A 27,800-nucleotide genomic window follows, 5' to 3' on the forward strand; every position below is an offset into this window, starting at 1 on the left:
GGGTGAGAGAACCCAGAAGTAGCTTCTGAGATGTCATATAACTATAAGGGAGGGTCTTATTTTGTTATGTAGATAAACCAATTTGGGGGTCCATGCATGAGGCTGGCCCTTATAAGTTTCCACCATTAGAGAAAACAGCCCAGGGAGAAGGACACTATCATAACCACTGTGCTCACAAAATTGCATTAAGTGCTTTTCCCAGCTGGAGATTAAATGATATAGAGCCTGGGGATATGGGACATAGGGAGAGACTGATAATGGGAGAAAGTTGAAAAAATAGAAAGGAACATAGCAGGTAGAGGGTAGGAAGGCATTCTAGGCATGTAAAACAACACAAGAAAGCAAAGGCTCAGTCAGAAAAAGTGCAAGGATTGTATGAAGGATATCAAGTACCCACATTTGACTGTAGACTAGGAAATTATACAAGATGGGTAGAATGGTCCCAGACTGTGCAAGGAGCCTGAATGTCAGCCAAAGGTGTTTGAACTTTATTTGGTAGGCAACAGAAAACCACCGAAGGGTTCTGAACAGAGGAATAACATGCCCAAATAACATCAGGAAATTACAGGAAGGATGGTTTTGAGGGAGGAGAGAGTGACAGCAGGGAAATAAGTTAGGAGGAGGTGGTAAGAATCCAGGCTAGTGGTCAGAGGAGCCAGCTCTATGGGTGCAATGACTATAAAGTGCAGACAGTGATGGTAGCCCTTGGTTATCAACTGAATATGGCAGGTGAAGGAGAAGGAAGAGTTAAAGAAAACATCAAGGTTTCCATACTGGGTGAAAAGTGATGCCAGAAACAGAAATGGGGAAGGCAGCAGGAAGAGTAGGTTTGGAAAGAAATATGAAAAGCTTATTTAGACCTGTTGAATTTGGAGTGAGATATTCAGGTAAAGACTTCCTATAGGTAGTGTGGTTGTGGGTCTGGGCAAGGGCCCTCCCTAGGCCTCCTTTGTAAAATGGGGATTGGGGTTGGGCCTCTTTCAGCTCTAAGATTCCCCTCTGGTTGAATAACATAACTTAATTCAATGCAACATTCATTAAGTACTGACTGTTTCCAAGACACAAAATCCAGGTGCCAAGACACAGGCCACAGTCTTATGGAATGCTGACTCTAAAACTGCAAAGGATCTTTAAAGATGTCCAGGTCCAGCCTTGACCCTTCCAGCAAGTGAATCTCTGGCATAGCTGCGAGCCTTGAGCAAGCCTCTCTCCTCCGAGCCCCAATCTTGACATCAAGCTTTGGAAATTATTCAGGAATAATAAACAAGCCAGAATCATTTGCATAAGCAAGCGAGGAGAACAATGCAAGTTATTTACACGATCTCTGGTTGGCAACAGAAGCAAGAAGCCACTGAGATCCATCTGCAATGCAAATCAGGCTTATTTGGAGCAAAACTGTAGCTCGTTTATGAACGGGTGGGGTCTAAGAGACTGGGAGGAGGAAGAGAGAGGGAGCACTGACTGTGTCTCCCCAACACCTCCTTATTTGTCTTGTTCTGTCTTTAGCTTGTGCTCATGTGCATTTTCCCCACCCCTCCCTTCCTTCTTCAGAGATTAATAGTAACAATTTATCTTTTAATGTGACTACAGTTTATGAATTCTTTGTCTCACTGTAATCCCTTAAATTATCCACATAATAAAATATGTATCCAGTGATTCCAGGTCATAATTTGATCTTCTTAGTGGTAGTGGGGAGGAGGGAGGAGGAGGGAAGCAGAAGGAAGAGAAAGAAAGCTCTTTGCTTAGCTCGTTCCCCTCCATTCGTTTTTATTTATCCTCTTTCTTTCTTCCTAACGGTCTTCCACAGGTCTCCTCCTCACTTTCATGCCCACCAGGTTTCTTAAACAAACCCAGGGACCTAGTAAGAGGCTATCAGTGAGTTCGCAGATTTCAAAAGAGAAGGGCCCACTGTGCCCCAGAGCCACCTCTAACTGACATTCTGCCTCTGCCTCCATCTCAGTCTCTCTGCCAATGCTTTCCCCCTTGATAGCTGTCTCTCCCCAAGTCTTTGTTTCCTTTTCTTCCTCTTCTCTCACCCCAAATTTTCCATCTTTAAAGCTAAAGAGAATATCTCAAGTGAAAACAGTGCTAAAATTCTGTAGAATGAAGTTTTTTGGAGGACTTCCTTTATGCTAGAAGAGAAGAAACAGACCTTTTCCTTTCATTCTATTGTTTCCATGTGCTGCAAGGGCTTAATGAAAAAGCCTTTAGCTGGCAGGCACTTTGGATCATCCTTGTCCCCATCTCATACCTTCTCACTCTCCATGGATAAAGGATGAAGTCTGTTATTGAGAAATTTTGGTCATGATTCAGTTTGGCAAAGGATGTTGTCTAAATGAATGGGAGCAGAGTGGTCCATTGGAGGGATGTGAGTTACATCTCGGCTCTACCATTTACTGTCACCTACGTGACTGACATTGGGCAAGTCACTTGACCTCTTTGGACCTTAGTTTCCTTCTCTGTAAAATGAGGGAGCTGGATGTGATAGTCTTTGAGGTCCCTTACAGCTTTAAACCTATGATCCTGTGGTCTCACCTTTCTCTGTAGGCTGAGCATGGAGAGCAAAGAGTATGGCTTTTAGTCTAACTTCAAAGATGCCAAACCTGGGAGGAAGAAATATTGATTCACCAGCAGCCAGCTTCCTGCTAGCATTTTCCTTTTTTACTCTCAGGCTGGTCATGTTGTCATTCATTCATTTAAAAAGTATTAATTGAACAGCTGCTGTGTGCTCCACGCTGTGATAGGCCATCTGGTCTCAAGAAGTTATAATATAGTGGAGAATCTCTGTGGCATGGTGGATAGAGGGCTAGCCTTGGAATCAGAAGGACCTCAGGTTTAAATTTGGCCTCAGACATTCACTAACTGTGTGACCCTGGGTGAGTCACTTAAACTTCTGTTTGCCTTAATCCAATGGGGAGGAAAATGGCAAGCCACTCCTGTATCTTGGTCAAGGAAAGCCCAAGGGGGTTGAGTGAAATCAGGTTAAGTGAAGACCCCGCAGGCATGAATTACCCAAAACCCCAACCTTTCCTGCCAAAGTTAAACTAAGTATCCCCCTTAGGCAAATAAAATGCTCCAGGATGAAGGAGAGCCACCAAAGTTATGGTCATGTGACCTGTGTACCGGTTCCCTTCACCACCCCTTATGCCAGTCACATCAGTATTCTTCCCTTAAGTTCCATATTTGGTAACAAAAACCCTTTTTGGTTAGCAAGGATCCTCTGGGTTAGATTCCCACACTTATATGGAACACCTGGATTCCCAGTCAATGGAAAGAAAGGGTAGTGGGCTTCTGAGTTAGAGACTATATAATGCTGTACTCCTTCCTCTCTGCTCAGGTGCTCTCCCATGCTCACACCACCCATGGTCACGTTGGAAGTGCCCTTTCTCATGAGATTGTAATAAATTCCTTTTTGCCTTCTACCTTGAGAAACCTCTGAGTTTAATTTGAGTAAGGGTCGCTTTATCCCAAACAGGGGTCATGAAGAGTTGGACATGACTGAACAGCAATGATTTGAAGGGTTATCTCATGGAAAGGGAATGGATTTATTTTGTTTGGCACCAGAAGATAGAACTAGATACAATGGGTGGAAATTTCCCAGATGCAGATTTTAGCTCCCAATAAGGAAAAGCTTTTTAACAGTTAGACCAATGCAAGAGAGGGGGCATCATGGAGGTGATTTGTTTAAGTATTATCTGTTTTATTTGAGAGAATACTTTGAATTCTAAGATTCTGTGATTTTGTGACTCTATTGTATAGTTAATAGGGAATCATGGAAGGTTTTTGAGTAGGTGAGCAACATGCTTAAAATTATGTTTCAGCTGCTTTGAATGGAAGAAGTTTGCATTAAGAAGGTCCCCAAAACATACAGTATGTACAAAAAATGTCTCCCTGAAATAATTCTCACTCTACCCTTCCTTCTTGTCTAGCTTATTATACCATTTCCTGATGGGTCTTGCTGTCTCCTGGGTATCTCCGCTTTAATCCATTTATCACACCATAGCCAAAGTAATTTCCTTAATGCACTGTTATGTTAATTCTGCTCCTTTACTCAGTGGCTCTTCATTACCTACAGTGTAAATTCCTGACACTGACATTCAAATCCCCGATTCTAATATTCAAAGGCCAGAAAATCTGGCTCTGAGCTACCAGCCCAGGCTTAGACTTCCTTTCTTGTCTCTGCCCAGGCCATGCTTTATTCCTGAAATGTATCCTATCCTCCCTTCTGTCTCTGAGAATCCCTTGTTTTCTTCCAAACTCTGCTTACGTCTTCTTATAGGGAGCCTTTGCTGAGCCCAGGAGCTGTTAGGACTTTCTCCTCCCTCCCCCAATTATCATGCATATCCCTCTGTAAAATGTTCATTCCCTGGACGCTGGTACTGGTTTTAATTTTGTCTTTGGATCCCTTTGGGGCAAAATTCCTGTATTCAGCCAACTTAAAAACCTAATTTTGTATCACTAGGCATAGAATCTTGTACATAGTAGGGACTTAAAAATGTTTATTGGATTGTATTCATTTATTCTATGTTCTCACCAAATTGATCTACACTTGATTCTCCATTTTTATCCTACATCTCACTTCTCTTTGGATTTATAAGTGTGTCCTCCCGCACAAGTTTCATCTGTTCAAATCCTTCCTTTTCTTTTGAGTCCCAACTCAAATGCCACCAGTTCTTTATTCTCACCTCTTCAAGTCCCACTAGGTACATTCCATTTCTTCCAGCTGAAGCTTGACCACAGGGATGAGCTGTTAAATGTTTTAAGAAGTAGCTCTTAGGGAGGAAAATGTACCCACCATCACACTTTTAAATTTAATCTGCATTATTAAAAAATTCTCCATCACTTTCTTAAGTCTAGACAATCCACACAATAATGAACCAAAGCTTGATCTGTCCATTTGCCAGTCTCAAAGGTGTAAATGCTCACAATAAAAATTTAACCCTTGGCTCTTGGCAGCTAGCTCTAGCCAGCTTCGAGCGAGGATATTTTACTTGTATGGATTGAACTGATGCTTATTCTCTTAAATTCTGGGACTCTGATTCTTCAGCTTCCTCCTATGCCTTTGCTTGGACCTATGCTTTTATCCTTGGTCACTCAGCCTTTTGTTCTAGTTATTTGTGTGCTTCCCTCCCAGTACTTAGTTGGGTCCAAAGAACCCCACCAAGTACAACTGGGTATTTTTGCCTTGGGTCCTATGGGGGAGCTTGCATTGCTTTTCTAGGGATAGATATGGAAAAGTTGGTGATTAGAAGAAGATATCTTCCATGGAAACCCATCCTAATAGCATCACATTCTCTCTGAGTCCCACAATTAGACAGTGTCCTTGAGGAATTGTAGGATAAGGGAAAGGGAGAGGAAAAAAGAGAGAAAGAACAGGGTGAAAAAGGAAGTGGTTGTCTGTGGTAAGGGGAGTGTAGCAAATGACTTCTAGGGGTCTGATGGGGTACAAGCCTAAGCTGAGACCTTTGTCTCTTGGACCAGGAGGGTTTTGGTCCCATTTGTCTGAAGGTATCAAAATCCTATCATCTGGACTGAGAGCTACTATTTAGCATTCTTTTCATATTCCCTACCTATTATCTGCGGCTACTTAGCATTACTTCCCCTATCAAGACCATCTCCAGGGCCCCAGACTATTTGACTGTAACACCTGGATTCTTCCCTCAGTCTTTTTTTGTATTTAAATTCCATCTCACCTCCATGAAGGGCTCAGATTTAATCCAGCTCTGACTTGGTCTGGCTGAGATTCTATCTGGCCCATCACAAAGATTTAGGCTCCTTAAGAGTCAACCCAGTATGGCGAATCTTTAATAAACTTTGTTTTTCTTTGACTTTAAGAAGGTTTGTGTCAAATTCATTTGAGAAGGACCCAGGGTGTTTGTACTTCGGGAGTCCCCAGCATCCCAAACCTCATCAGGTCTGTCTCTATATTAGATGCAGATTAGATTGTTTTTAACTCCCTACTTGTCATCATGGAACCTCTCCCTACAGAGATATTAAATAGTGTCATTTCCTTGACGGTGGCTTACAGATTTATATTGGGGGCAGCTGAAAGGAACCTTAGAGATGATCTTGTCTAGGGATTCTTAACCCTTTTTGGGGGGGTTCTACTAGACCCTTTTGATAGTCTAATGAAGCTTATGGACCCCTTCTCAGATCTAAATTGTTAAATGCACACAATAAAATATATAGTATGACAAAGGAAGTCAATTTCATTGAAATAAAGATGCTGCTTTTTCCTATATCAAAATTCACATACCCCCTGAGATCTAAGGGGTCTGTGGACCTAAGGTTAATAATTTATCATTTAGTCCAACCCACTGGTTTTAAAGATGAGGAAAAAAAGGCCAAGAGAGATTAAGTGACTAATCTCGGATCATACAACTAATTGGTGGTGATGCTAGAATTGTAACTCAATTTATTTCATAGGAGGTCCTCCAGGGTCCAAACTGGCTAAGAGGCAGGGATATACTATGCCAATAGGCTAAGATTCCAGAGAAGGAGGTTTTTGCTGACTGCCAACATTCCTTCACCCATTCTTGTAAAAGGGCAAATAGAGCAGACTTCCCCACATAGGCCATCACAACATGAGCTCTCTGAGGTCAGGGATGATTTTGCCTTTTTTTGTATCCTTAGAACTTAGCACATTGTCTGACCCATAGTAAGTGCTTAATAAATGATTTTTGACTGACTGATTCTCTGAGGTCTCTGAAGGGTCTGAGTACCAAGTGATAATACTTTCCGTTTCTCTGGGATAGCTTCTACTGCATAGATTCTCATACTGAGAGAGGATTTTCTCCTTTGCTTTCTGAATGCTACACCATCATTTTATCACCCCCTATCCCTACTCTACCCTCTTTTACTTCCCCCCTCCTCATATCATGCTAAAAAATTCCTCCTGAGGACTCACACATTTAAATATTTGTAGACTGTTATCATTTTACCCTTTAGTTGTTACTTAGCCAAGCAATGTATATTTAGAACCTTTCATTTGGCCTCGATATCAGTTCTTTCTTTCTTCTTCCTCTTTTCTTCCCTCCCCCAAATTATGATTTTTACTTTTTTTTCCTTCCTCCCCCCCTTCCACCACTTAATTTCTTAGTTCCAGGAACCCAACTTGAAAAGTAGGGTTTCTGGGGAGGGTTGTATTCCCTGGGGCATTTGGAGGTATTCCTGTGACTGGCTAAAAAGCAACTCCAGGGATTATAGGACTATGGAATACCTCTCCATTATGTTTCTGGCATATATTCTGCTCTAAATGGTATGGCCTATCTTCTTGGAGAGTCTCTGGTACATGATCCAGGCTCTGAATCATAGGATAGGAGAATTTAAGAGGTGGAAGGGAATTCAGCAACCATCTAGTACAACCTATAAAGGTAAGAGGACAGAACATGCCAGGTATTCTCTGCTAAAGTTTTGCTTTCTAGCATTGACCAAAATAAGAAATTGCCAAGCTACATCAGGTAAAGGCCCTGAGATATCTCAATTCCCAAAGGAAGAATTCCACTGTGATGGAGACGGCCATTTTGGTTCTGTGTGACTGCCAATCTGATTGGAATAGGTGGGTCCCATAAGACCTGTACTTCTTAGCCATATTCATTTATTCATTCATTTGTTCATTCATTCAGCTTTGTCCCCTTTCTTGGGAATGTTGTGAAGACTGAGATATTGTTTTGTTTTGTTTTAAATCCACAAATCATATTGGATTCCTCAGAGTTTGGCCCGTCATACTCCTAAACAGATGGTCTGGGAGTCAGTGGGTACTCCCAGAAGAATATTGCCTACCTAGTGAAAGAACCTCTGTTCAGACCCTGCCTCAGATGTTTATTGCTTGAGTGGCCTTGGAAGTCACTTAACTTCCCTAGGAAGTGGTTTCCTCATCTGTAAAATGGATGGTCTAGAGTACAGAGCCTCTGAGGTCCCTTCCAGCCCTATATCTGAGGCTCTATGATTTCCAAAACGATGGTGCTTCCATTGCGATTTATGTGTCAAAACATTGTCATATGTATTGTCTCATTTTTACCGACAGCACTTGAGGTCATCGCTATTATTTCCCATTTTACAGATGGGGATACTGAGACATGCAGGCTGAGGACCTCCTAACCAAAACCACAAAGCTACCTGACATTCCTGACTCCTAGTCCAGTGCTTTATTTTGCCAAAATTTATGGAAACGTTTCTTCTAGTTCCCCTTTTCCATGGAATTTTCCAGATCATGATCACCTTATGTACTTCCCTTTTCAAAGATGGAGTATAACCCACCCTGAAACAGATTTCTAGGGAAATCTGGAAAGCCTGAGGCCTGTCTTCTTGGCTATAGTAGAGGGCTAATTCTAAAGGCTCTAGGGTCTTCACAAAGGTATGGAAATGAGAAAACCAGACAGAGAAATATTAAAGGGAGGGGTTGCCAAAGAGGAGAGTCAGGAGCTTGCCTAGCTTGGGATTGCAACAATCAATGAGGGCAGTCTGAACCAAGCCCACAGCAAGCAATGGAGTGCTTTTCAAGTGTTTCTTGGCCAAAATGCTGAGATTGGAGCAGCTGACTTTGTTTAGAAATTGTGAGCCTTTGGTGTTCCTTGAAGATTCTGAGTGCATCTGGGGCTGGGTTGGCCCTAAGAGGGATGCTGGCCCTAGATGCTGGCCTCGCCCAGTGGGATCACAGTCTAAATGACTTGGGGATTTAAACTAAACCACAACAAGGCCCCAAGAGCAGCAGAGTCTATTACTAAAATCTTTCCCCTGTGTGAAAAAGACCACAGTTATGTGGTCACTGCTCCCATGGCATCCCTGAGGTACTGGGAAAGGATTGCTATTTGAAAGCCATGCCAGGGATGCCTAGTGGCAGCGATCTGGGCTGTGAGAAGTGGTTGCCTCCCCAGTTTCATACTTCTGAGTCTTCTGTGGCCTTTTGGAATCAATGCTGCCTTCGAATGAACTTGAGGCAATGTGGGATAGTGGATCCACTTCTTGAACATTCATTGTCCTCCTCTTGGAAATGGGAACAAGGGCATTACCTTGAGATGGTGGATGAGAAAGCTGTGTAGACTTTGGAGTGCTCTGTAAACATTAGCTATTATTTAAATGAATGAAAAAGCCTTCATTGTGAATTGACCATGTGTAAGAGCTGTGTTAAGGCCTGGGAAAGCAAAGAGAAAAAGGAGATGGTTCCTATTCTCAGGAAACTGCCTGAAATAAGGACAACAGATCTCTGAGGATGCAGCAGCAGGGTGGATAGAAAGGCCCACAAGTCATTAGGAGGTTTATACAGAACTTGCTTGAGGGCAGAATGTTCCAGCCTATTCCCCCTCCATCTCCCTGTTTTGTCCTTGACAGTACCCATTGCTAGTCCCATTCTACCATTTATTTGCTGTTTGGAAGTTTGAGAGGCTTATTCATACTGTAGTTATACAGTCTGGCCTTGAAGCAGCTGATCATGAGTCTGGGGCACTGAAAGGGCATGGTGAATGGAAAGTTGGGCTTGAAATTGGGAAAATCTGAGCTAAAATCTGGCCTCAGATACTAGCTGGATAAATATCAAGTATCTGGACAAGTCATTTGACTTCTGTCTGCCTCAGTTTCCTCAACTGTAAAATGATGATAATAATAGGACCTACCTCTTAGGGTTATTGTGAAGATTCAATGAGATAATATTTGTAAAGCCCTTAGCATAGTTCTGGCATATTTAATGGCTACTTAATGCTTCCTTCCTTCCTTCCTTCCCTTCCTTCCTTCCTTCATTCCTTCCTTCCTTCTTTCCTTTCTTCCTTCTCTCCCTCCCTCCCTCTTTTCCTCCTTCCATCCTTCATGTGACAGCTACAATTGGGTTAGGGGCAGCTAGGTGGTGCAGTGGATAGAGCACCAGTGCAGGAGTCAGGAGGACCTGAGTTCAAATCTCACCTCAGACACGACACTCAGTAACCGTGTGACTTTGGGCAAGTCACTTAACCTCAATTGCCTCATCCTGGGTCATCTCCAGTCATCCTGATGAATATCTGGTCACTGGATTCAGATGACTCTGGAGGAGAAGTGAGGCTGATGACCTGCACAGCCCTTCCTCACTCAGACAAAGTGAAGCGCAAGTCATGTCATTATTCTCTGATGGCATGGTCTTCTTCGGCAACGAAGGATGAACATGCAATTAGGTTATACAAAGTAGTCATAAAATTAGGGAAAGGCTGTAGAGATCCATGTATCAGGCTGACTTGACCCTATCTAGTCCTCTTCTTTCTAGTTTCTTCTAGTTTCTGGGTAAGTGAAATTTATCACTTGCCTACATTCTAGCAAAATCAGAGAGCTTAGTACCATAGATTTAGAGCTGGGTGAGATCTTAGACGTCATCTAATCTGACCCTCTCATTTTACAAATGAGGAAACTGAGGCCAAGAGAAATGACATGACTTACCTAAGGTTGACACAGACAGAGCCTAGATTTGAAAGTTCTCTGACTCCAATTCTGGTACTCTGCTATTTTTCGTTGCTTCTAAGGCAGAGGTTCTTAACCTGGGGTCCATGGTCCTTCAAATGGGTCAGTGGATAGATTTTAAGGTTCCTATGAACTTGAAAACAAATCACAAATTATTTTCACTAATCTCTAACTCTAGCCATTTTGTCAAATTATGAGTTAAAAAATCATAATTCTGAGAAACAGGGTCTATAGACTTCACCAGACTGCCAAAGGGGTCTAGCAAAAAAAGGTTAAAGTCTCCTATTCTAAGTTAAGGCCTTAGGGCTGGAATGAACCTTACAGTGATCTATAAGTGTCTGTACTATCTATAGAGTCCAACCCCCTTATTTTGCAGATGAGAAAGCAGCCCCCCAAAGACAAAGTGATTTGTTCAAAGTCATACAACTGATGAAGGGCAGACCTAAAACCTTCATTTCCTGACCCAATTCAGGACTCTAGTATACTCCATTAGCTCAGAGGTCATCCCTCTACACAGATTTCTTCGAAAAACCACCAAGGAGAGAGAATAGAAAGAAATGAGGAGCTTGTTACTTTTGGCTGGGGCCAGAAGAAGAGGCCAGTCACCACTTTGCCTTGCTCTTAGTACAAGCCACCTACCACTGTCACCCACTAAGCCAGGAACATGGGGTAAGATGATAGTTGTCAGAGATGGCCTGGTTCACAGAGGGAGAGCATTTTTCTAATCAAGTGAATCTACTGGCACTTTTTAGATTGGAGTGGCTGTTGGGGGAGGGGACCAAATGACTAGATGAGGAAAAAGCCTGATTACGTTGAGGGGCACATATTCCATACTCTCTGTCCTCCCTCTCCCCACTCTTTCTCTCACAAGCCATTTAAACAAATGTTCTAAATTCCGGTAAACCCTCACTGTTAATGTTGCTGCTAACACCAACTGGTGACCAAATTCTGATAACTCTCCCAGTAGGAAGCTTCCTGAGTTATGACCTCAAGACTGTATCTTTATAAAATGTAATAAATCTTATGTTTTGTAAGTTTATAGAAAGAAATCAAAGCAATCTTTTATCATGTCAGCCATGTACATCAAAAGAACAGGAAGATAGTCAATACAAACACAGAGTCTATTTATTATCTGCAAAAGAACATGGTGGGTCTGTGAATCCTACAGAATCTACATTGCTATCTGAAATGGTGATGGTTCTTTTTATTCTTATTAAGGAGGGTCCTGTAGGTAGAAAGGTCAGTCACTACCTCTGTGATTATTCTCTCCCCCAGCCTCTGTCTCTCTCACAATTCTGCTACAGCCCTGGAATTCTCCATTATTGGTTGATCCTATAGGTCAAGGGATTGGCCCCTCCTGCCCTCCATTAAGAAATACATAAGAAAAACGAAAGAAGTACATAAGATATCTTGGAGAGAGAATACATTGGGAAATATTCTACTACAGCTCCTAGTGGCAGATAAATACTGGTCATCACTGGCAGTTATGTCCAGGCAGCATGAAATAGGGAGGAGGGAGCAAGCATCTTGGGGGAGCCATGAAATGGAGGATGGACAGTACAAGGTTATATCAAAATCAGAGGTGAGTGCTATGGGCCTCAAGTCAAGAGTCCTCCCAAAGAAGAGGTCAGGAAATACCATGAGGCTTAGGCAGTCAGGTAAGATGAGGAAGATGTGCCAGGACAAGGAAAAGCTGGATCTTGGAGAAGTAGTTTGGCCAGGAGAAACTCCTATTGGGTAAGAGGGCTGATGGTTTGTCTCTCGTGTTTCAAGCGTGACTATAAGGTCATGGAGATTATAATGGACTGATTGCTTTGTATGAGAGGGCAAGGCTCTGAAGAAAGCAGACCTTGGACTGGTAGGTTTTGATGTGGGGAAGGGAGGAAAGGAGCCAAGCACACAATATCCTGTCCTAAAGGAACACACCTTTAAGTGGGAGAAAGCAACATATAAAGGGGAAATGAAAAGGGGGCTAGTAAGCTGGCGGAGAGGGCAATGAGATAGAGGCTTGATTTTGGTCAAAATGTGGCCAAAATTCCCCTGTCAGAGCCCAGGGACCAAGAAACAGAGTCCAGGTGGTTCTAGGTAGAAGATCAAGGAGGGTGACTGAAGTGGAGGGGGCAGGATTTGGAGACTCATAATTTTGCTGAGGGTAACCCCTATCATGCCATCTTCTTTATATCTTCTCATCCATCTGGCAGAGAGCAATAAGCATGATGTCTTGCCTTTATCCAACACCTTCCTTCCAAAGGACTCAGAACACATTTACTTCCATTATCTCCTGTATTACCCTTGTGAGTTAGGCTGGAGAAGAGGGGGAAAAGGCATTTAATAGCTCTTCTTGGCCTAGCATTAGGCAGTTATTTGTTTCTGGGATAACATAGTAATAAATATTGAAATAAGATGCAATTTATAGGCACTCATGCCTGAAGGCCTCTGGTCCTAAGGCCCTCTATAAAAGACAATATTAAAAGCATCTATAATCACAAAGAAGACCACAGGGCCAGAGCAAGGCAGGCTTGAGAGCCCATGGGCTCTCAGTGCCCCATACTCAAAGTAGTCCTGTGAGCTGATTCCCCATCAGGACCCAGTCCCCAGATACAACAGAGAAAAGTGGAATGTTTCCATGGGTCCACATAGCTTCAGAAGCAGATCTGCTAAGTAAAGTCATAGAACCATAGATTCAGTGCTGGAAGGGACCTTAGTTTTCACCTTTGCTTTAAAGACAGAGGCAGATAGATAGTATAGAGTTCCGGACTTTGGCATCCGGAAGACCTGATGTTGAATGTTGCCTCAGATGCTCTCTAGCTGTGTGACTCTGGCTGATTCCCATTGCCTCCTTCCATCTCAGTTCCTACCTCTATAAAAAAAGATAATAGAAAATACTTCATTGAGTTTTTGTGAGGATCAAATGTGATAACCTGCAAAGTACTTGCTCGGCAAACCTTAGAATGCTGTGTTCCTGTGGCTGTTATGGTTAAGTGACTTGCCCCATATCTTGCACTTAGTAAGTGTCCTGGCAGAGGTTCAAACCCAGGTCTTTCTGACCTCAGGTCTAGCAGTCTATCCACATCACCAATGTCCTTTCCCATGGAAGGCTCTGTTAGACCATAATTGCTTCCCAAACTCAGCATTGGTGATACAAACACAGAAATAAATCACACTCTGGCCTCCAGGTGTTTACACTCTACTTTGGGAAATGCAACATGCACAGAGAAATAAGTACAAGGTGATCTGAGGAGGGAGAGAACATTGGCTCCTGGGAGGTGGGGGGTGGGGAGGACAACAGGGAAGGCTTATGGCAGGAGGTAACTGGAGCGTCAGCTGAGCCTTGAGTGAAGGGATGGAGATAAGGAAACAGTGACTTGTGTGTGCAAATTCTCAGAATTGGGGAATGGAATGTGGAGTTCAGAACTGAACGTCTACTAGGTGGCACAATAGAAAGAACACTGGGTCTGAAGTCAAAAGACCTGAATTCAAATCCGGCCCCAGGTACTTACTAGCTCTGTGACCCTGGGCAAGTCACTTAACCCTGTTTGCCTCAGTTTTCTCATTTGTAAAATGAGTTAGAGGAGGAAATGGCAAGCCACTCTAGTATCTTTGCCAAGAAAACGCCAAATGGGGTCATAGAGAGTCAGCACAATTGAAAACTATGGAACAGGGTCAGATAACTAGTGGACATCTGCAGTAGGGTTCACAGCCTGTCCTTGTGGCTCCAAGTTCTGTGCTTTTCCCACTTGGCCACACAGTCTGAAAGGGAGGCTTTGCTTGTGCATGTCGCACCGAGGGCAACTCACACTGTGGAAATTTAAAAGGTGAGGGTTGGAGCCTGAAGATTTTCTTTACTCAGCCTAGAATGAGTAAGTTTTTTTCTCTGTTAAAAGGATGAGTGTAAAGAATCAGATGGACCTATTGGTCACTAAGCTGTTGTCCCCAAGAATTTCTCCTCCTTTCTGTCCTGGCGTTACCAGTATAAGAGGAAACCAGTTGGTCTCTGGTTCCTTCCTGGCTCCTTCTATTTATTTGGTGGAGAAAAGATTGGGTTTTAAAAAAAGAAGTATTATTAAACAATTAAGGGGAAAAGCAAAACACAACAAAGTAACATATAACACTTAAGACCAGGGGCAGCCTAGTGTGGTAGAAAGAAATACTGCTTCCAAGGAGTCCGAAAAGCTAATGCAATCAGATGGGATGGCCTAGATGAGGATAAGGGGGCATTGGGGTATAACAGAATGAATACTGGCCTTGAAATCAGAGGACCTGGGTTCAAATCCCACCCCTGGAATTTACTACCTGTGGTACATTGGGCAAGTCTGTTTTCTCATCTATGAACTGAGTAGGTTGAACTAGATGGTTTCTGAAATCCCTTCTAATCTAGTCCTAGAATTCTGTCTTTTGAGTTCCCCTTGTTAATTCTGTAACCCTGGGGAAAATCACTGTCTTACCTTCTCTGGGCCTTAATTTCCTCTTCAGTAAAATGCAGAATGGTTAGGTTATCTTTTAGGTTCCCATTCAGCTCTAAATCCTATGATTCAGTATGTGATGAACCCTATAGAAGCAGAGAGCTGTTCTCCTCTTTCATCTGAACCCCTAAGACTCATTCCCATTTAACTTCTTGTCCCTTGCCCTCCTCTCATTCCTTTCATGTGTGCATGGCATCTGGGGCATGGTGGCGAGGGACTGAGGCAGGCCACTGAATACTTCAGCCACCTCATTATCAGAACAAGGTCGATTTGAGAAGAGATTCTCCTGGGGGGAGGGGTGATAAAGGGGAAGGAAAGTCGATTAAAAAAAAATTTCCTGTGGATTATATTTGTCAATCATCTCCGTTAAGGTTTTACCTGAAAGGAGAAAAGAAAGGAAGAACACTGGAGAAAAGGTATTTTCTCACCAGGGGACATCGATTTTGAGCTTTGCTATCTTGGTAGTGGCTCCACTAAACATAAATCCCTAGAAGATGCTAAAATATGTCTCTCCCTCATGCTCCCACTACTCTTTGTAGAGAGAAGCATACCTTTTCAGTGACTTTCTTCCACAGCTGGCTTGCAGCTCGGAGTCTCATCCAAGCTGTTTATCCATAGGTTGCCTGTGGCTAAAGTTCTTTGGGTCTGCAGGAGTTCCACATGGCAGAAGGAAAGGTGTTTCTTCCAGCTGTATAACAGAGAATTGTATTATAATGTGACAATTAAAAATTCCCAGTCCAGGAAGAATGAAGAAGGCAAGAGAAACCAATGACAACTCAGGTTTCACAAAGCAATCCTCTCACGACAACCCTTCAAGATACTAAAGGCAATACAAGTATCAATATATCTGCTTTACAGATGCAGATACTGAGGCACAGTTCATACAGCTAGCAAGTCATGGAACCCTTATTCAGAACACTCCCCACCCAAATGGAAGATGCATATGAGAAAGGATTTCCTTTTTCCTTTGGATTCTAAGGTATCCCTACAAAGAGTGAAATGAGGGATTAAGATTGCATTAGATTCTTGAATAATTTCTTACTTTTAAATTTTATTTTATATTTTTAAAAGCACTTTTTCATTTGCTATCTTATTTCTTCTCTACAACAACCTTGGATGGTTTATATGACAGGTCTGTTAGTAACATTTAATAGATGTGGAAACTGAGTCACAGAAATATTTCCTAACTCCTACTCTACTCTAACCAGCTCTGTGAAGTGATGTCATAACCTCTCTGGGCCTCAGTTTTCTTATAAAATGAGGGACTTGGATGAAGGTTTTTTTTGTAGCACAAATCACCTCATCTCTGAAGTTCCTGTGAACTCCTGCTATGCTTGTAAAACAGGGGTTAACCTTTTTTGTGTCATGGGTAGTCTAGTGAAATCTTATGGATACTTGCTCAAAATTTGTTTTAAAATAAAAGTTTAAGGAAATGCAACATTTCAGTTAGAAGTTAGTGAAAATAAAGATGGAATTTTCCCCCCATTTAAGTCCATGGACCCCATGAAATCCATGCCTGGTGATTAGAAACCATTTTGGTGAAGAATATTCCTTAGTGATCCAAATCAAGATACCTGTATTCTGGCTTAGGATCCGTGTAAAAATGATTACCAAGTATGAGAAGCATTGTGGTAAAAAGTGTTGCACTTAGAATGAGCTACACGTGGCTTTAAATCCGACAGTGTACATGGAGTCAGAAAGAGCTGAGCCCACAGATATGTACTAGCTGTGTGACCCTGGACAAATCACTTCACCTTGGTTTGTCTTAGCTCTTCAACTGTAAAATGGGGATGACAATAACAGCACCGACCTCCCAGAATTATTATGAGAATTAAATGAGATAATATTTACACAAGCAGTTAGCACAGTGCCTGGCACACAGGAAGCACTCTATAAATGTTTCTTCCTTCCTTCCTTCTTTCTCCAGCTGCGTGTCTGTGTGTCACACTCTCAAGGTCTCTCTCAAGAACTTTGGATTTGACTGTGCCACATGGGAGACACTGGCACAGGACTGCTCAACATGGCGTGCCCACATCAGAAAGGGGGCTGTGCTCTTTGAGCAAAGCAGAATTGAGACAGCACAAAGTAAACACAGGATGTGCAAATTTGGGATATCCACCCCAAATATTCACATGGACTACCTGTGCCCAACCTGTGGTAGAGCATCCCGAGCTCATATTGGTTTGATCAGTCATAGTCGGACACACTGAAATTTCACTTTACGATGGTGATGTCATTTTGGTCTTCTTCGAAGATGAAGGACAACAACCAAGCAACCAGACTGTGGGCAAATCACTCAGCCTTTCTGAGCATCTGGCAGCTTGCTAATTTGTAAATCTTTGACATCTTAAGACCAGCAGGTATTTTTCTAATACAGTACTATGAAGGAGGAGCATCTATGCTTAAGAGATTTTCTTTTCAAGTACTACAGGGTCCTCTGAGTTAGTCAATCAAAAAGCCTACTAAGTGCCAGGCACTATTCTAAGCTTTGGGAGTTCAAAAAAGGGCAAGAGGCAGTCCCCATTCTTTCAGAGCTCAAATCATTGCTTTCATTCCTTTAGTACCAACTGTCCTATAGTGGGGCTGAGGGAACATGTTCTGGAGATGCCATTGTGCCCCGTAAGTCTATAGCATGGAGAGAAAGCAGAGAACCATGGAAGATGCTCTGGGTTTGTGGTTAGGAGAGCTGGGTTCTAGTCTTGCCTTTGTCACCAGTTAGTTCAGTTATTTGAGCAAGTCACCTAACTACTCTCCTGGGCCTTTCTAGAATTCAATCTCCTATCAGTGAAATGAGACAGCTCTACTAGATGATTTTGCCTCTTTTTGTATACCCAGCCCTTGGGGCAGGTAGGTGGTGCAGTGGATAGAGCACCAGTGCAGGATTCAGGAGGACCTGAGTTCAAATCTCTCCTCAGACACTTGACACTCACTAGCTGTGTGACCTTGGGCAAGTCACTTAACCCCAATTGCCTCATCCTGGGTCATCTCCAGTCATCCTGATGAATATCTGGTCACTGGATTCAGATGGCTCTGGAGGAGAAGGGAGGCTGGTGACCTGCACAGCCCTCCCTCACTCAAAACAAAGTCAAGTGCAAGTCAAGTCATCATTTCTCTGATGGCATGATCTTCTTTGGCAACAAAGGAAGAACACACTTCCCCAGCACTTAGCACAGTGTCTGGCATATAGCAGGTCCTTAATAAATGCTCATTGAGTGATTGATTGATTATCTATGCCAGATATTTCTGGAATTCTGGAGTTGAATGGGACTCTAGAAATCATATAGCATAGAAGTCACTTCTAGAATTCCCTTCAACTCCAGAATTCCAGAAATATCTGGCTTAGATAATCAATTAATCAATGAGCATTTATTAAGGACCTACTATGTGCCAGGCACTGTGCTAAGTGCTAGGCTTACAAAAAGAGGCAAAAGACAGTGCCTGCCCTAAAGAAACTTACAATCTAATGGAGGGGACAATATGTAAAGAGATATATACAAAGCAACCTACATACAGTATAAACAAGAAATAAGTATCAGAGGGAAAGCAGTGGAATTAAGAGGGGTTGGGGAAGACTTCCTGTAGAAGATGGCAATTTAGTTGATTCTACAGGAAGCACGGGTGCTTCCAAGACTGATAACCACTATAATTATCATTAATATTAGCCTTGGAAGACAAAGCAGCTAGGTGAATAAGAAATGACCTTCTCTTGGACCACATGCACTGAGGTGGCTACAAGATGCCTTGGATAGAGTGTTGAACCTGGAGTTAGGAAGACCTCAATTCAAATCTCTGCCTCAGACACTTATTAGATGTGTGACTTTGAGCAAGTCTTTTGATCTCTTTCAGTCTTAGATTCCTCATCTCTAAAATGGGGATAATAATAGCAGAGGATTGAGATGAAGAGCAATGTAAAATGCTTTGTGAATTTTAAAGTGATATATAAATGTAATTATTCTTACCAGTTATTACTAGATTTGTCAATATTACCATATTAGCAGTTGTTAGGCTCTAGTTAATCTTTGGTCACCCCTCCACACCCCCAGGCTTTATTATCTTCACTGAGGGAGAGGGAGAAGGCTGGAGAACTCCAAACCTAGTTCTTCTGGGATAGTAATGCATTCTCTATCTTGTAAAATAAGGACAATTTTAGCTGATATTTGTGTAACACTTTGAATTTTGCAAAGCACTTTAGATATGATTTCTTGAGTGTGCCTCACAACGACTTCAGGCAACCAAAGATCAGAAAAATGAAATGATTGTCTAATTGTTACCATGCTACAAAATGTTTAAGGCAGAATGAGAACCTGGGTCTTCAGATTTCTGTGACTATTTCTTTCTCTGGTCTTTTTGGCAGGTGGAGAGAAAACTCGTTGGGATCACTTTTTTTTTCCTCTCCAAGTGCTCCTATACTTTTAGCTCAAACTCACAAACTCAGTTGTTATGTTTCCTAGTTTGCCTCCAGACTCCATTAACTGGCTCACTGCTCAAAGTAATCCCCACATAAGCATTTCCATTTTCCAGTAGCAACATAAACTCAAGATTTACATGGCATTTCTCCATGGCAATGGCCACAGTCCCAAGAATGTCGAGTGTCAAAATAACCTCCAGTTCTGTGGCCCCAAAGTGGGGCAAAGAGGGCAGAAGAAGGTAGCTAGAACCTGAGATGTCACGAAACTCTAGTTGATGGTATGTGCTGCCATAAACTTTATTGCCCCATATTTGAGAAAACAGGAATAAGTCACTTCCAGCTCTGCCACTAGGAAAAAGAACAGCCATTCCAAATGCTGGCATATAAAAGTTTATAGCACACAGCTCTCTCAATGCATAGAAAGTCATTTTCCAAGGGAATACATCAAAGATGACAATTCTTTATTTCATAACAGCTCTTGATACAGTCAGTCAGATCAACCCTCCCAGGGTATGAAAGAAATCAGACAGGGGCCAGGAGAAGTCAGGCTGTGGGTGAAAGCAGTCTTACAAAAATGCAGATTAGCTCGTGTCAGACTTCTGTTTTCAGGCAATGACTTGCTGACTGTTCTTGGACATCATCAGTGTTATGACAGTGGGAAAGTTGAGAGCAGGAGCTGCTCCATGAGACATGTTTTAACCAAGGTTTATCTGGCATTTACCTAACACATTTCATTCCAAGGTCTCCATAGCAGAGTCAAGGAATACCTGATTTGAAGTCTAGTATTTCTGGATAGTAACTAGAAAAACATTGCCCCTCCAGGAAGCCTGGGCCAATTAGCTCTGCTCCTTTCATCTGTTCCTTCCTTCTATCTCTCTTTTAATTGGTAGTCTGCTCAGTAAATGTTTTTTAATCATTTTCTTTTACAAGTAGATAGATTGGACACTTAATAAGTATTTGCTGTGTGTTAGAGCATTGTGCTAAGCCAGGAGAGTACAAATCCTTACCCTCAGGAGGCCTATGTTCTAAATAGGGAAAGACAATACAGAAAGGAGTACTGGAAAATGGAGGTATGCTTGGAGCTGAAGAGGCAGCCAGGAATGGGGAGACCTTAAGATAAGGTGAAAACTCATGATCAGGGCCAGAGAAGCAGGGGTAGAATCCACAGTTCCAGTAAGAGGGAGATGAGAATGATGGTGGGATAGCAGACAGTAAGATGGGGAGATAGCTAGATAAGTCTTAGTCTCCCATCTGCCACTAACTAGCTATGTGACCTTGAGTTGACTCTTTTGCTCTCTGGGTCTCAGTTTCCTCACATTTCAAAAATGAGGGGATGGGCGGAGAAGATTGCTAAGGTCCCTTACAATGCTATTACTGTAGAAACCCCTTCAGCCTCAAGGCCATGTATGGTCCTCTAGATCCTCGAGTGTAGCCTTTGGACTGAATTCCTTAATAAAAGAATTCATTCTGTAAAACTTGGACTCAGTCAAAAAACCACAACCAAGGACCTAGAGGGCCACATGTAGCCTTAAGGCCCTACCTTCCCCACCACTAGGATAAACCTATTCTCTTATAAATCCTTTGACCATTAAAATGTTATCTAAAATTTCATTTATTTGAATTGTCCAGCCTCTGGGATGCTCGGTAAAAGACGACTAGTTGTTTGACATATGAGGCAATGTTTCTGAGCTCAAACAAAAGGCATGCCAAAGATAGTGGCCCTTTCTCTTTTTCTGAGCAGGGGGTAAAATTCAGCACTAGTGCTGCATGAGCCGAATGATTTAGCCAGGAGCACTGAGGAGTTTATGAAAGAGTCTGGTGTCAAAGTGGCTTCTGACGTCTGGGATTTGCCATAAGAAATGTGACTTGGTGGAACAATATTTAGTGAGTGCTCATCGACATTTTGGGAGCTCTTTGCTTTACTAAGATAACCTCTTCAAGACAAGTAAGGCAGACAGTACAAGTATGTCCATTTTATAGATGAGAAAACTGACACTCAGCTCATGATTACATAGCTAGTAAGTGTCATTGCCAGGATTCAGACTCAGGGTTCTGACTTCAGACCTTGTGCTCATTCCACCCCTACCACATTTCCTTTGGATGGTATAAATATAGAGGAAGCAGGAGAAACATACACTCACTAAATCTCTTAGGACTCCTCATAACTTCTTCAACTACAGTACCTGATCTGAAGCAACAGGTCTATAATAAAAAAACAAAGTAAAAATGGCAGCTCAGGAGGTTCTAATCTGGGTTCTGCTAGCTTGCTACTTCTATGTCTTTGGACTCAATGAATTAACTTCCTTGGAATGGTTTTCTCATTCATATGTCTAGCACCTAGCATAGTTCATTGCTTGCAGTAGGCAGGTAGGTGGTATGTGGAATAGAGAGCTGGACCTGAAATCAGGAAGATATGAGATTATATCCAGCCCTCAGACATTTTACTAGCTGCGTGACCCTGGATGTGTCATTTAATGGTTGTCTGCCTCAGTTTCTTCAGCTGTAAAATGGGGATAATGAAAGTACCTAACTTCTTAGGTTGTTGTGACGATAAAACGAGATAATATTTACAAAGCACTTTATAAATTTTAAAGTGCTATATAATGCTATTTTTAGGTGTTTAACAAATGTTTATTGAAGAGGTTGGACCAGCTGCTCTCTACAGACTCATTCCAGCCCTAAGCAATCTATTTCTATGTCCCAAATGTATTGTCAGTATCTACCACTTTGATTTAAAACTTCATGAAGATCGAAGCTGTGTCTTATCTAAATTTTGTCTCACCCCGGTGCCTAGCTCTGGACATTAGAAGACGACATGCAGGAGGTGATGCATAAGTGTCTGTCAAATGAATGGATATGGAGTCTGTTCTAACCCTTTTCCTTCCAACAGGCGAGCCAGAAGATGTCACCCCATTTCTCCTTTAGGACAGCTAGGATTCATTGTCTTTTTGCATTCATATCACACTAGCAAGGACCAAATAAGCAATGCCTTCCTCCCTCTGCTTTGCTGCTCAGCCTCCTCTTGTCTTCTTTTCTTGTGGACGGAGGTGCTGAGAGGCTTTGCTTGAACCTTAAGGGAAAGCTCTTAGCTCTTAAATGTCCCACAAGCAATGAGAAGACAGGGATGAAAAAAAAAAGTGTGTATATACATATACACATACACATATGTGTATAAATACATGTGTGCATATACATGCATATACATATGTATGTATCTATGTATACACACATACATGTACATATACATATATGTGTATATATATGTTTGTGTATATATGTATATATATGTGTATATATATATGTGGAAATTAATCAAGATCCAACTAGAGGTTTCAACCTGAAGATTTTAATGCTAATGATAGTGATGTCAGCAGCAGCAGCAACAAAAATCTCAATTGGAGTAGCTGAGTTAGGTTTCATGGAAATCAATTGGACTTGGATTCAGGAACTGTGTTTGATTTCTTGACCTGACATTGACAACAGGACCAGGAGTAGGTTATTTCCTCCCCGAGCTATTTCCTCATCTGTAAAACAAGAACGGTAATACTGGCACTACCTCCCTCCCTCATGAGGCTATGAGGAGAGGAGTTCTTGGTAAACTTAAAGAAACATAAATATGAGTTATTAGGTACCATATAGCACTTTACAGCTTACAAAGCATGGTAAAGGTAAAAAAAAAATCAACAGCCATATTTTTAAGAGGAGGAGATGAGAAAACTGATCTTCAGAGAGTTGAAGTGACTTGCCCAGGGTCATACATCCTCTAAATGACCAAGATAGTTAGTTCTCAGACTCAGGTCTTTCTATTTCAGACTCAAGGCTTGTTCCTATATGACATGTATTTGAGTCAGAAGCTCTTCCAACAATGCCTTCTTGGTCAGAATCATAGCTTTAGAGCTAGGAAGAGCTTAAAGGCTATTCAGTCCAACCTCCTCATTTTGCAGATAAGGAAACTGAGGCTTGGTAATGATAAGTGGTTTATCCAGTGTCACACAAGCTTCAAGTAGCAACATGAGAATGAGAATTCAAACTCATTTTATCTGGCTCCAAATATATACCCTTTCCATTATACCATGTAAGGAGCTTATCTAATTAGTGAGATATTCCAAGAATCTCAGACATAAAATGTTCCCTAAATAAGTGCTATCTGTATAGCTATTTGGGAGTGCATGTATGCAAGGGCTTAGGGCACAGTAGATGGAGTAAGAGGGTCCATTTGTAGCTTATGGCATTGAGAAGACTTTGTGGGAAAACAAGAGTTGTCATTAGACTTTCGGGGAATGGACCCTCTTTCTGCCTCAGTTTTTTCATTTTTATAATAATATAGATAGTAATCTGTGGTAATAATAGGACCTACCTACTTACCTTCAAGAGTTTTTGTGAGGCTCTCCTGGGGTAACATATGTAAAGAATGTTTAGCAAGTTGTTGTTGAGTTGTTTTCAGTGATGTCCAACTTTCCATGACCCCATTTGGGATTTTCTTGGCAAAGATACTGGAATGGCTTGCCATTTCCTTTTCCAGCTCATTTTATAGATGAAGGAACTGAGGCAAACAGGGTTAAGTGACTTGCCTAGGGTCATACAGCTAGTAAGTACCTGAGGCTTGATTTGAACTCAAGTTCATAAATTAAAAATAAAATAAATATATATGGAAGGAAAAAAATAATTTGGGTCCTCCTAAATCCAGGACTAACACTCTGTCCTCTACACCACCTATCTCCTCTTATCTTTATCCTCCCTTTAGCACTTAGAAAGTACCTGGCACATACTATTTTCTATATAAATACTTATTCCTTTCTCCTTAATGTGTGCCTTTCTAATCATTCAACAAACATATCCAAAAAATATTTATAATCTGCTATATGCAAGACATTATACTAAGCCACAGAGATACAAATTTGGGGTTTTTTTGTTTGTTTTAAGACACCTTTCTAACCTTTAAAGAGTCTATATTCTACTAGGCTGTAATAAGTACATAATACAATATAACACAAGGCAAAGAATGAGTAGAACAGAAGAGAGATGCAGACTAAGTGGTGCAGGAGAATTCAAGGAGGAAGAAAATACTCTCAGATACAAAAATCATAGAAAGCTTTGCAAAGAGGTAGCATGTAGCCTAAGCCTTTAAGGAAGTGAAGGATCCAGGAGAATGGTGTGCAGGCATGGCAGAAGACCTGAACATCAGTGTTCAGAGGTGGGGCATGACATACGTTTACGGAGTTGCCTCATCTACCTCCCTGTAATGTGAGTCCTGCTGCCTGGGTCAGGGATTCAGTGACAGCTTTTTATATATTTGGATATCTATCTATATATATAGATATAGATATAGATGATATATATAGATATATATTTACAGCTCCTTACTCCCATAAAATCTAAACTCCTTAACTGTGCTTCCAAGACATTCATTTACAAATTGTAGCCATCCCCTCCTTTGCAAGGTTCCCGTGTTCTCCCAAGACACCTTTCTCTCCTCTACTCACAGAGGTGGTTTAGAGCATGGCCCAAGTGAACCCACACACCATGGGACAAGCATTACCGTTGGCCCTTCCTCTGAAGGAAAGACGTTCTAGGCACCCCTATGTGAGAATACCAGTCCTCTCTCTCAAAGGCTCTCCTTGTAGGTGATGGAGAGGAGCCACAGTAAATAGAGAGCTAGACTTGAACTGAGAAAAACGACTTTTAATCCTGTTTCAGACACTTACTAGTTGTGTAATCTTGGACAAGTCACTTAACTTTTGCCTCAGTTTCTTCATCTATAAAATAGGTTTTATAACTCCTATCTCCCAAGGTTGCTGTGAGAATCCAATGAGATAACATATGCAAACCACTTTGTGAACCTTAAGGTACTATACTATATAATGCTAGTAATTATTAATATTATCCTGTAGCTTTTCTATTCCCCAAAACTCTAATGACAACTTGTGTTTTCCACAAACGCTTCTCAATACCACAAGCTACAAGTAAGCCCTCTGTTCCATCCACCATGTCCTAAACCCTTGCATATCCACTTCCAAGCAGCTATGTAGGCAGCACTGATTTAGGGATCATTGTTATATCTTAGATTCCTAGAATATCTCACTAAGTAAGTAAGAAACTTACACAGCTAGCAAGTAATTGGGGTTGGATTTGAACTCAGGTCTTCCTGACTTGAGGCCCACTGCTCTATCTACTGCACCATCCAATACTATTTGATTTTGTTCAACAAGGATTTTTAAAGTACCTACTATGTGCCAGGCACTGTGCCAGGAGTCAGGGGCATAAGACAAAAACGAAGCAGTCTCTGACCTCAGGGAGCTAACATTCTAGTGGAAAGGGTGAGGGGGCCAACAAGATGTAAAGAATCCCGAATCTATATGAAATGAAGGAAAGTCATTTTGGTGGCATTATCAGCAGAAGCCTAATTTAGCAGGGGGCAGCACCTGGGCTCAGTCTAACAAAACTTGGACTGAAAAGTGGAATAGGAGGAAAAGATACCAGGAACCAGGAAGACAGGGCAGTCAAGGCAAAAGCAGGAAAATGGGAGATAGAAGGTAGGGAATGAGAAGAAGCATCTTTTTAATTCACCAGTCACAGTGACTGAAACAAGAGATTAATTACTTTACCTCAGGCATTGCCCTCTGTGGAATCCTCTTTAAAAAATGCTAATAATTCTTGGAAGGCTAATGTACTAAATCACAGGGACCTTAGTGCAAATCAGATGCCAGGCACCCTATGGTGCTACAGGAACCCTAAGTGTTTGGAGGGAGGGAAGCAGAGAGAGAGGCCATGGACTATTCAAAGGAATTTCCTCCTTTTCACCATTTTGTCCAGGGCTGGTCTTTTAGGGAATTTTAACCAAGAGAGATACCTCCATGAAAAATCTTCTTGGCCAGAGCCTAAATGCCTCAAAAATGGGATTGGGAGGAATGATGGATGACTGACAGATTTGAAACTCTAAGCAACTGAAGAAAAAAATGGTCCTATAGCTAATGCTGGTAACTGTGCTGCCTCCCCCCTTCCCCCTCAAAAAAAATTGGTATAGATGACTTTGTCCAAGTTCAATGGATGCTGCAGGGGGAGGAGATTGCTTCCTGCTCTAGTTACTAACTGGGGAGAGGGGAAGGGGAGGAATATTGTGCCCTGTGTTTTGATTTGTTTCTATCTTTCCCCACTCAAACCCCATGTTTATTGACAGGGCTGTGCCAGCCCCCTGGCTCTTCCACCCAGTCAACCATAGTGTGCAGTCAAATAATTAGTAGCTGAGGTGTCAGAAGCAGACGTTGAACTGACATCTTCTGTTTACGGGTGTCAGATTCAGTACTTTCCTGCCTCCAGATGAATTATCGGAGGTTTTCCTTTCTGCCTGCGTGCTTGCTGGTGGGGCCTAACTGTATCATTAAAATGGGAATATCTCTCTTGGCAGGATGGGATAGGGGTGGGGAGCCTACTGCCCACTGTTTCTGTCCTTTGTGATCTAAGTAACTTCCATTTTTCTATCTTTTTCTTCTTCCTCACCCAACTCTCCCTATGGAGCTTGTTGTAACTGGTGGGAGAGTATGGATCCTTCTGAGATAAACCTGGGTGCTCAAGAACCTCCTATGGGGTCCCACTAGGTCCAGGGTGCCCAGGAACCTTCTGCAGTGAAGGCCCATGCTTCATTTTCTCAGTGTCTATCTCCCTTAGAAGGAAGTCAGCAGACATCCCGTGGAGACTGGAAGAATCTCAAGAATAAGGCCTGCGCTATGTGGATTTATGTGTCCATAGCCCCTTGAACACAGTAATTGCTAACTAAATGTTGAATTGAATTGAATCTCACCAGCAAAATCCTTGTAATTTATCCTCTAAGACAAGTTTACTCCAACCAAGCCCAGAAAAGCAAAACACAATCTATATCTTAAGGGGTCTCTCAACTCACTGTCACAAGACTGATACAGAATGTTAGACTTAGGATAGAAAAGTTTGTTGCTATGTTGATTAGTCATGTCTGACTCTTCATGACCCTATTTGGGGTTTTCTTAGCAAAGATACTGGAGTGGTTTGCCATTTCCTTCTCCAGCTCATTTTACAGGTTTGGAAACTGAGACAAACAGGGTTAAGTGACTTGCTCAGAGTCTCACAGCTAGTAAGTGTCTGAGGGCAATTTTGATCTCAGGTCCTCCTGATGTTAGGTCCCACACTCTATCCATTGCACATCCTAGCTGCCTAGAATCAGGAAGACCTGTGTTCTAATCCTGCCTACTTAGTACTCGAAGGACACTGGACAAATCACTTAATCTTTCTTAAATTGTAGTTTTTCTTAGTAAAATGAGGTATCTCAGAGTCAGTGACATCTAAGGTTTCACCTCAAAAGCAATGATCCCATGGTTTCAGTTTTTTTTTGTCTTGAATACGTAAACCCAAAGCCTATTTTGGTGGTGACAGTAGTCAGGAGATGAACTCCTTCTGGATTACTGGATGTCAATAGATAGGCATGGAGGCGTAGGAGGTCAAAATGCTTCTAATAGTTTATCGAGTTTTAAGATTTTCAA

The sequence above is a fragment of the Notamacropus eugenii genome, chromosome 2 (genome assembly GCF_028372415.1).
Source record: "Notamacropus eugenii isolate mMacEug1 chromosome 2, mMacEug1.pri_v2, whole genome shotgun sequence".
Classification (NCBI taxonomy): Eukaryota; Metazoa; Chordata; class Mammalia; order Diprotodontia; family Macropodidae; genus Notamacropus; species Notamacropus eugenii.